Raw genomic sequence first — 7011 nt, forward strand, 5'->3', positions numbered from 1 at the left:
TTGACGCCATTGGTAATGCTCCGTATTTATCCAAACTAGACTTACTCAAGGGATACTACCAAGTGTGTTTGACAGAACGAGCTAAGGAAATATCTGCCTTCACCACTCATTTTGGCCTTTACAGATATGAACGCCTTCCATTTGGACTATGTAATGCCCCGGCCACCTTCCAGCGAGCTGTCAACCGCGTCATCCATGGCTTAGATCACACCTTCACCTACTTGGATGATATCGTTGTGGCAACCAACACCTGGAGCGAACATCTGCTCCAGCTGCAACGATTGTTCGCCAAGCTCCTGACAGCCGGCCTCACCATCAACTTGGGCAAGTCCACCTTTGCTAAAGATAAAGTGCGATATCTTGGTCATGTGATAGGGAGTGGCAGCCTAGCTCCGTTAAACATACACACTCAAGCCATCCAGCATTACCCACAGCCTGCCACCAGGAAGCAGCTCCTGCACTTCCTTGGTCTTGCCTCCTACTACCGTAGGTTTGTGAAGAATTTTAGTACGGTAGCGACACCATTGATCACTTTAACCAGCCCCAAGCAACGGTATCATTGGACCATTCAGCAAACCATTGCTTTTGAAGAACTTAAATCACTGCTCTGTTCTAATCCCATTCTCGCCTCGCCAGATATCACGAAGCCTTTCATCCTCCATGTCGACGCCAGTGGTACCGGCATCGGGGGCGTCCTGAAGCAACAACGAGGCGAGGAGGTTCTACCTGTTAGCTACTGCAGCTACAAGTAAAAACCCCACCAGAAGAACTACAGCACTATCGAAAAGGAACTTCTCTCCATCGTCCTGAATTTACAGCACTTTGCATCGTACCTACAAGGTGCTCAGTCTAACACCATCTACTCAGACCACAATCCCCTACGCTTCTTGCAGCAAGCCCAATTCACCAATCAACGACTTCTACGATGGGGTTTGTATCTGCAGAATTTCAGCCTGGAGATCTTCTACATCAAGGGTTCTGACAACAGACGCCCTCTCCAGAGTCTATGAGGTAGAGGCAGCTACACATACCACTCTACCATCAGAAGAAGTAACTTGACCCGTTAGAGCAGGCTTCGGGGGAGAGTTGTGACTGTAATCTCTTTCAAGAGAGATTGAGCAAGCTCGTCCCTACATAAAGTTACTTATATGTATACAACACTAACAGGCTACCTTCAAGATATGTCTACCAGTAGCACAAAACGTTTGGACCTGGAGGCAAACGTACCCTAAACTCCCTCCACTCCTCACTCCCTCCATGCCGGCTCGCCACCATCATCAACCAGCAAACTACCATTCCAGCCTGCCTGCTTCTGATTGGTGACCCGCTGACTGCACACCTGCACCTCTGCACCTCAGTGCCCTCTACCAAGTCGATGTCTGGGCTTGAACCAGTCATTTAAGTCAGAATATCCTTGTGCTCTCAAGCTGTGAACAACCAACTGATATACACTCTGTTTATTGGTGGAGGTTCTCAGCTAGCGCTATATTCTCAGCACCTGTTTAATCATTCTTTTGTCTTTATTTTATTTGTAGAGTAACGTCACCCTTGTTCTTAATTTTTATGTTATATTTTTTTACTTGTTTGTTTGCACTGTACATAGCCAAGGGATTCTCTTTGTTCATAATCTTTAAAGTTAATTAAAGTTTCATTGTTCATACTATGTGTTTAGTGTGTCTTCCCTTACTGTACCACAGACAACAGCCAAGCAGTCGATCTTTTTTTTCTAAAATGTGATAGGCATTCACACCAGCCATTAGAAGGACTGCCGAATACCTACACTTCTACACTTTTCCGTCACACACACTATATATATATATATATATATATATATATATATATATATATATATATATATATATATATATATATATATATATATATATATATATATATATATATATATATATATATATATATCTACATTTGAGTGAGGTGGGAAGGGCGATGTGGCATTACATTTGAGTAAGGTGGGAAGGATGATGTGGCATTAGAGGATATTAATAGGGTATTAAAAGTATCAACACAAGACAGAACACGAAACAATGGATATTGAATAGAAGTGTTTGTAGAAAGCCTATTGGTCCATATTTCTTGATGCTTCTATATTGGAGCGGAGTCTTGAGGTGGGTAGAATATAGTTGTGCAATAATTGGCTGTTGATTGCTGGTGTTGACTTCTTGATGTGTAGTGCCTCGCAAACGTCGAGCCGCCTGCTATCGCTGTATCTATCGATGATTTCTGTGTTGTTTACTAGGATTTCTCTGGCGATGGTTTGGTTATGGGAAGAGATTATATGTTCCTTAATGGAGCCCTGTTGTTTATGCATCGTTAAACGCCTAGAAAGAGATGTTGTTGTCTTGCCTATATACTGGGTTTTTTGGAGCTTACAGTCCCCAAGTGGGCATTTGAAGGCATAGACGACGTTAGTCTCTTTTAAAGCGTTCTGTTTCGTGTCTGGAGAGTTTCTCATGAGTAGGCTGGCCGTTTTTCTGGTTTCATAGTAAATCGTCAGTTGTATCCTCTGATTTTTGTCTGTAGTTTTTTGTCCTACAGACAAAAATCAGAGGATACAACTGACGATTTACTATAAAACCAGAAAAACGGCCAGCCTACTCATGAGAAACTCTCCAGACACGAAACAGAACGCTTTAAAAGAGACTAACGTCGTCTATGCCTTCAAATGCCCACTTGGGGACTGTAAGCTCCAAAAAACCCAGTATATAGGCAAGACAACAACATCTCTTTCTAGGCGTTTAACGATGCATAAACAACAGGGCTCCATTAAGGAACATATAATCTCTTCCCATAACCAAACCATCGCCAGAGAAATCCTAGTAAACAACACAGAAATCATCGATAGATACAGCGATAGCAGGCGGCTCGACGTTTGCGAGGCACTACACATCAAGAAGTCAACACCAGCAATCAACAGCCAATTATTGCACAACTATATTCTACCCACCTCAAGACTCCGCTCCAATATAGAAGCATCAAGAAATATGGACCAATAGGCTTTCTACAAACACTTCTATTCAATATCCATTGTTTCGTGTTCTGTCTTGTGTTGATACTTTTAATACCCTATTAATATCCTCTAATGCCACATCATCCTTCCCACCTTACTCAAATGTAATGCCACATCGCCCTTCCCACCTCACTCAAATGTAGATATAAAATCAGGGAAACGCAAGTTCTAATCAGTTGTGTATTTGTGAAGTCTTTGAAAATATATATATATATATATATATATATATTTTAATAGGGAAGGGAGTACCACCTCTGGCTGGAAGAAGGGGGGACTCATAGCCTCGGAGGAAACCACACATAACGCATTGGAGGGAATGTGGGTCCCCTCCAATACAGTTTCTGTGTGCTTTTCTCCTACCACCCCCTTCCCTTTTTTTTTTCCTTTATTGTGTATTTAAAGGTTACAAAACATACAAGACAAATGCCTAAAGGTTATGGATCTCTTGAAGCTCCTCCGCTTCTGGACAGGAACCGAGGACGCAGCAAGCATTTCCCCTCTGGATCGCCACACTGAGACGCTGAAATAAAAAACTGGAAGCCCTTGGGTCTCTGGTGACGTCAATGAGCTTGGACCCCAATTCCTTGAGAAATCCCAAGGCACTCTTGCCCCAGGGGCCATGCGTCTCAGACGCTATGGGAACAAAGAGGTATTGACCTTCCAGTCGCCTGTACTTGAGTGATTTTGCTGTTTCCCTGTGGTTGGCCGCCCCACCTGCTTGATCAGCTCCGAAGTGTACATTGGTGTCAGCCAGGGTGGATACACATGTGTAGTCCCACACCAACTGTCTACCCTCCTTCCATGAGTATATGGTGATGCCATCAGGGCGAAGTGCTGGGAAATCCGGGTTTTGGACCCCTAGGATGTGAGGTTCTCTCTCCGCTGGGCACCCAGCTGAGACGAGGCTTCTCTTGATGATGTCATTGACCTCGTTGTGTCTTGCATGCCAGCCCTTTGTGCTTCCGCAATGCAACCCATGCAGTCCGTATTGGTCTGCTTCCACCCTGTTGCAAATACACTTGTATTCAGTGTGAATTGGGGCACCAAGGCGGAGGGCCACTGCTACACGAAGGGATTCTGGATCTAGGCGCGTGCCCATTGCAGACATGGGTACTGCCAGGAGGAAGTCTCCTGCATGGGGGGCACGCACTGCTCTGAGGCGGGCTTTCTCCTTGTCTGATGTTGCGACGCTTAGCATGGCATCAGCTACTTTTTCCACTAGAGGGTGGTCCCAGCCGGACTGTTTGTGTTGTTTTGTTGGCTCTATAATGGTTGCTGGGGCTGCAAGAACATTCCACTGATTTGAACATTCAGTGAAAGCAGGATCGTGTATTTCTGCTGAATCTCTCAGGGTTGCAGGTAAAATATCTCTGACGAGGTCGTGCGATGCATGAGAGGAGGAAAGGAAGGCTGGTAGAGCAATTTGGGAGGCTGTGCGGACACCAAGGCCGCCGAGTCTTACAGGAAGGGTTGCTTGCTCCCACTGAGAGTCGTCCAATGGCAGGTTCAGGACTTTTACCAGCATGGACCTCAGAAGGGTGTCATACACATTTAACTTAGGGCTGCTGTAGGATGGAGAACATCTCAGAAAGTAGGTCAACTTAGGGAGAGACAGGCATCTTGTAAGGAGAAAGAGAGCATCATGGGCATCAATCTTGTCAATCCTGTCCTGCATTCTCTTTAGGTCAGTGATTTTTGCAGCCAGGACCTCCTCGATTGCTCGTGAGCCAATGGGGGCACCCAGGAGAGTGTAGTCCGGTGGCTCGACAACGAGCATGTCTGGAAGAGCATTTTGTATTTGCCCAGTGATGTCTGGGTTGCGGGAGATTATTTCACATTTGGATGCATTGAGAATGAGGCCTAAGGCTGCTCCCTGCTCCTGGATTTTCCTTATATCCCCCAAAATGGTTTCCGGAGTTCCAGCTAGAGTGCCATCATCCAGGTACCAGATGTTTAGCTCGCTTGTCAGACTATCAGTGACCTCTTTGATAGCTAGGCAGAAAAGGAGGGGGGCTAAGGGGTCACCTTGTTGGACACCTTCACAGGAGTTTATTTCATGCTCCCCAAAAAGAAGCTTAGAGTCCCCACTGTAGCACGATCGGATGAATGGGTAAAGGGGACGGAAATGGTTGTGTACAGCCCTGAGGACAGCGTCTCGTCTGACTTGATTGAAGGCCTTTTTGAAGTCAAGCTTTACTAGTGCCTTCTGGTCCGGGAGATCAACAATGTAAGCCCGCGCTGCATGTGCTGCAGCTTCACAACCTAGGGGAATCCCAAACCCGAGCTGATGAGGTTTCAGCAAGGTGGCTGCTTCCTGGCTGATAGATCTCACTGCAGCCTTAGCTACAAGGCGTCGGAGGGTGTTGCCAACGGCAATGGGCCTGATACCCCTTATATATATATATATATAATTGTGACGATAGTCTCTTTCAAGAGAGACTTGGCCTGCTCTTTCCTATATTATGTTACTTCAGTACGACTAGAACATCAAAACACTACATTGAAGAGTAGTATATATATAGTAGAATACGTTTCTACAGGGGGTATACGCACCCTACACTCATTCTCCAAACCCCCTCGCTGTCAGCGCACCACCCTTGTCAATCACCAAACTATCACTTCCAGCCAGCAAGCTTCCCATTGGTGAATCAGCGACTCTACTCAACTTCACCCCCTCCCCGCTCAGCTCGTTGTCGCCGTCTGGGGGCTTAGTGGGCGGCTGCCGGAGTGTGATGCTCCTTGGGACAGTCCTCTGTCCTTTTCTAGCCTTGTGCTCCTGCTGCCGTCCTCTCCAATTCTGCTGGGCATCTTTTCCTTTTCCTTCTGTTTCGTTTTTCCCCCCCCTCTTCTCCTATCTGCTTGCCGTTTCCTGCCGACCTTTTGCTCGTTCTGGTTCTTCCCTTGGACTTCTTCTACTTTGACGCCCGGGTGCTTGAGGAGGCATACTCTTGCACCCGTAGAACTGCAGTACCCGACGTCGAGAGCGAGGGGAACCTTTTATTGTCAATCCCCACTTCGTCACTGAACCCGATCTCGACGGACTGTCGGTTTCTTAAGGTGGCGTTTGTGGGGCGTATACTCACGACGCACCCCTAGGAGGCCCCGACAAGATCGGCGATAGCTTCTTGTTGGGTGTCCTGCCTCTAATTGTGGCTCCATGGTGGGTGTGGGGGCACATTCGTGAGTGAATTCGTAATTTCGTCAAGATGATAACCCCTGTTTCGGCTGCTTCTGGCTTACCTTTTCAGGCTCGTGGGGTGGGCGACCAAGCCCCCGAGTCGGTCCGTATTGGAAGACCGGGCTCTGTAGCCTCCGCTGCATTGGGCCCCGACCTTGCTCCTCCTTTGGCCTCTCTGACTCCTTCCCCTGGCTCCCCTCCCTCCTCTGTGGTTGGGTCGAGCCCCAAGCCCCCAGTGGTGACTACTTCGTCCCCTGGCGCGGCTCCTTCTCTAGTTGTAACTACTGCGCCTTTTAACCCCTCTCTCTCTGGGGGTTCTCACCGCCGTTCTCGTCACGGCCGCCCTCGCTCGATTCCTTCCAGTTCTGCTACCTATCAAGCCTTGTTTGGTCCCGCTTCGTGGGCCAAATATTTTGATCTCCTCCCTCTTGATTCTGCGCCTCCTGACGATTTCTCCCTTCATCGACATCTCATTGATTCCGTGGATGCCTCCATGACTTTTAACCCCACTCGTCTCGGTACGCGTGTCGTTGCTGCTCCTTCTCAGGATGCTGCTTCCCGCTTGGCTGCCTTATCCTGCCTTGGCGAGACCCCCGTTCGGGTCTCGAAGAACGCTCAATTGAATGCCAGTGTTGGCACTATTTTGCTCCCGCCCCATGTTGCAACCGGTGTTCGGGACCTGCGCGACTGCCACGACGATATTCGCCATATCCTCGCTGCCCAGGGCCATTCTATTCTCCAGGTGGACACGTTTACTCGTCCCCCTCGTGGTAGTCGCCGTCAACCCCTCCGGGTTGTGAAGATT

Source organism: Procambarus clarkii, chromosome 34 (assembly GCF_040958095.1).
Source record: "Procambarus clarkii isolate CNS0578487 chromosome 34, FALCON_Pclarkii_2.0, whole genome shotgun sequence".
Lineage (NCBI taxonomy): Eukaryota > Metazoa > Arthropoda > Malacostraca > Decapoda > Cambaridae > Procambarus > Procambarus clarkii.